We start from the raw sequence: 4,728 nt of genomic DNA, 5'->3' as shown, positions 1-4,728 counted from the left end.
AATAAGCGACTTTTTCACGGAGCCCCTAAGATCCTGGAAGAGGAAAAATGCACGGTTTACAATCCATGTGGACAGATTGGAAACTGGACACATGGTAGGCTAGAGTTTATTTATTTCCCCTCCTGAGCTTTAGGACATGACCACAGGATGGAGTTTTTAAACATTAATAAACTGATGGGTTGAAAATAGACACTTTTCACAGTGATTTTGAGTTGTTCCTAAGGACGGGTAGAATCCATTCTTTCCTCCTTTCTCCGATTCTTTGTTATACTTCTTCCCGTATTTCACCCACTTTATCCCGGGCATTTATTCCTCCAAAAACTCTCCTACAGTCTATCACCATTAGTCGCTACTCGCGCATTTCCTAACCAGAAAACAACAGAGCCCTGCTCTGCCTCTGATTGGCTGGGTTCGTTTCCATCCTGGGTCAGAGCCAATTAGAAGCAGGAAGTGGGGGGGAAATAACGCTGCTGTCTATAGTGTTTATGTGGAAAAGGGCGGGATCGAGCGAAACGGCAAGAACAAGCTGGGAACAAGCCCAAATAAGCAACCACACTTTAGTGACAAGCCCAAAAAAACCGCAACCCGCGACTACCATAATTGTAAGCGAATTTACAAAAAACAAGCCCAAAGTCGCTTATATAAGCCGACTTGGCAACACTGAGAGCAGGCTAACAGCAACCTGTGCGTAGCATCAGTTAGTGGTGGGCGATACTGCAAAATCTGGCATCAATCTGATCTCACTGAGGTGAATGAATGATCAATTCTTTAGGCAAATTTTTTTATTAAGTGATTGAAGTGCACAAAATTATTAGTATTAGGCACTGTAGAAGGATACAGCGAGTCGCTGCTCCTCTGCGCGTTGTGTCAGTGAGTCACGTGACGACACAACAACGATCACAGCAGAGGAGCAGGAGGGGGAGGAGGAGCAATGTGGGCCAAGATGTGAACGCGGCGTTTGCTCAGGAAGGTGGAGACACAAGCAAAGTATAGTGAACGTAGAGAGAGATAATAAATGTCGATTCATACAGTTGTATCGATCTAAAATGCGACTTGCAATATACAGTTGTATCGATATCATAATACCAATACCAGCGTTGGCATTGATACTATCGATATTAGATCGATCCGCCCACCCCTAGCATCAGTGTCCATTCTATAAAAGTAGATGAGCAGCGGGGTCCGTCTGTGCAGCTTTAGGTTTATACAGGACGCTACGGAGGAGTGGGACAACGCAGCGATATACCGTGGTCTATTTAAGAAAGACGTGCACTTATCCCAGCTATCTACACTGGTGACTAGCTTCACCTGTTCATCCTGGCTCGGCAAACGTGCAACCGATTAAGCCACGAAAACACATAAATCAAACTGCGCTTTTTCACTTTTGTGCATCACGCCCCGGCTGTTTCAATGTAAATAAGGTACGTTAAAACGTTCTTGGTTGGCTGCGGGGTCAGAATATAATGGCTTCAAAAATTATTAAGAGTTTCTTTCCCAGAGACCTAGATACATGTCCCACACACAGTACAACAGTAGCCGCACAACTCTGATAGCCTACTCCGATGTTCTAATCACTTTCACCTGTTGGCTTCGTTAGTTGCAATATCTTGTTGACCACACGGACTGACACTACAGGCTGTAACAACCCAGGGGGTGCTTTTTCACTCATTTGAGGATAACATAATGGGGAAGACATGGCTGCAACAACAGCATAATAAAATGTGTGTTTTGCGACAAAGACAATGACAGTGATGGGAGTCCTGGCTTGGCTCGTGAATTCAGGCTTGTTGCCACCAGAAACTAGTACAGCAGCTTTATGAAAGTGTGTCAAGTGCCTTAAAAGTAGCAAATCTGTTTGGAAAAGTTTTTTTATTCATGAACCAAACTGTAAATTATAAGGGTTATAACAAAATGTAGCTTTTTGACAATGAAAATTCTATTTGTGTGGAAATCACTTAATTGAAGGTATCAAAACAAAAAAAAGTAATTCAGTCATTACATATTTGTTGCAGAATGTTCTGATGGTCCAGATAACAATAAAACATTTTGGACATAAACTATGTGGCTTTGCAACCTGCTTTGAGAAAGAAAATTATAGACGTTAACACATTGGTCCTCGATTAGTCTCACATTGCCAGACCTATCTCCACAATCCTAGTCCTCAATCCATACTGCTGGGACAAATAATGTGGGAGTTTTGCATTTCTTGAGATTTGCAGTTAAACATTAATTTTAGACTCAGACAATAAAGACTTTCAATCGTAGTTTAATTTGAACATTCAACAAGTATCAATTATCACTCACATTTCATGTTTTTTTGTTTTAAACCTAAGATCTGGAAAATGGAAATGACTGACTTTAGGGGTATTTAATGTAAATAACTAGTCACTCAGGTGTTTGATTCTGTTCACAATGAAGAACTAAATCTTAGGGTCAGGTAAAGAAGGGATGCATAGAGCAAAGAGAAGTTGGCAAAAGAAAAGCTCACAATAGTGAAAACAGGAATGGGAGCAAAGAATGAGAGAAAGAGAAGGGAAAGAGATGGTAAAAATGAATGGCCGAGGCAAGCACAGGAGACATCTTGGACAGACCAAGAAGAAGGCAGATAAAGCAGGGAGGGGAAGGCATGGAGAAAGTAGTGAGACAGAATCATATAGAAGGAACAGCAGGTTTAGAAAACGGTGACATTGACAGATAAGGATAATAATGAATGTCTTGAACCCAAAATAGTACAGCTGTGAAGTAACTGTAAAAGTGTGCGATACTTTGCACGGTTGTAAACAAAGCAACAATGCATAAAGTAAACAATACAGTAGTAGTACATTATAGACTTTGCTATACTTTTAATCATGTTAGTCATCTATGGCGGTTAAAAGCGTCGTTGATGATGTTGAAGTGTTCAGCTGTGTTGTGGTACCTTGGTCCTAAACAGTGACAAAGTTACAGAAGCCACATTGATCAGCAGGTAACTGAGCGTCATGGCTTCATGGTAATGTTGTTTTCTGTATGCACCTCAAATACATCAAACAATCAGACCTGCATTATATAATGATTATCAAAACACAGAATTCATCACACATAAACAAAGGGTCTTAATGATGCTGCAGTTCACATGAAAGTGATGTTAATATTATCAAATTTATCATACTAAAAGGACTGTGGCATGATTAAGGCTTTTTTGTTTTGACCCAATTAAATAGTTGTAACTGCTTTGGAATTTCATAGGGCCTGCACACACAATAGGAGATGGGTATTTATATAATGTAAGCATCATTAGTTTGGGAACTAACAAAGGCCAACATAGAATTGGATTAGTTGCATGGACACGAGTCTGCATCAAACATTGAGTAGCAGCTGTTGACAATATTGCAGAAACTTTTTAAATTTCAAATAAGTACACAAGGACTTAAAGTTAAATCAACATTGTCTGTTTCCTTTTTGACGTATATCTGTTAAGGCAAAAACACTTGACGTTGATTTGCATGATGGCTAATGCAAAATGGATTCCCTTGCCATAAGAAAATCAGCTCATGTTGAGCAGCCATTTAAAGAGCAACAAACCAGCTGAAAAAGTTGTTTGGCTGTTTTTACTCCAGTGGTTTGAACTTACAATCTCAATCTTCTCGTTGTGTTCTCTTGGCAGCACTATGGCCACTTCTTTCACTTTAACTTGTTTTTAAAGTTTCCGGAAGAGGAAAAAATGCACGGTTTTACAATCCATGTGGACAGATTGGTAAACTGTACACATGGTAGGCTAGAGTTTATTTATTTCCCCTCCTGAGCTTTAGGACAATGACCCACTGAGGAGTTTTTAACATTAATAAACTGATGGATTTGAAATATAGACACTTTTTCACAGTGATTTTGAGTTGTTCCTAAGGACGGTTAGAATCCATTCTTTTCCTCCTTTCTCTCGATTCTTTGTTATACTTCTTCCCGTATTTCACCCACTTTATCCCGGGCATTTATTCCTCCAAAACCTCCTACATTCTACTCACCATTAGTCGCTACTCGCGCATTTTCCTAACCAGAAAACAACAGACTGCCCTGCTCTGCCTCTGATTGGCTGGTACTCGTTTCCATCTGGGTCGAGACCAATTAGAGCAGGAAGTGGGTGGGAAATAACGCTGCTGTCTATAGTGTTTATGTGGAAAAGGGCGGGATCGGCGAACCGGCAACAAGCTGGAACAACCCAAATAAGCAACCACACTTTAGTGACAACCCCAAAAAAACCGCAACCCGCGACTACCAATATTTGTAAGCGACTTTACAAAAAAACAAGCCCAAAGTCGCTTATAATAAGCGGACTTGGCAACACTGAGAGCAGGCTAACAGCAGACCTGTGCGTAGCATCAGTTAGTGGTGGGCGATACTGCAAAATCTGGCATCAATCTGATCTCACTGAGGTGAATGAATGATCAATTCTTTAGGCAATATTTTTTTATTAATGTATTGAAGTGCACAAAATTATTAGTTATTAGGCACTGTAGAATGAATACAGCGAGTCGCTGCTCCTCTGCGCGTTGTGTCAGTGAGTCACGTGACGACACAACAACGAATCACAGCAGAGGAGCAGGAGGGGGAGGAGGAGCAATGTGGGCCAAGATGTGAACGCGGCGTTTGCTCAGGAAGGTGGAAGACACAAGCAAAGTATAGTGAACGTAGAGGAGAGATAAATTAAAATGTCGATTCAATTACAGTTGTATCGATCAAATACCAATACCAGCG

Source organism: Etheostoma spectabile, chromosome 10 (genome assembly GCF_008692095.1).
Source record: "Etheostoma spectabile isolate EspeVRDwgs_2016 chromosome 10, UIUC_Espe_1.0, whole genome shotgun sequence".
Lineage (NCBI taxonomy): Eukaryota > Metazoa > Chordata > Actinopteri > Perciformes > Percidae > Etheostoma > Etheostoma spectabile.
Note: the sequence above shows the minus strand (reverse complement) of the source record.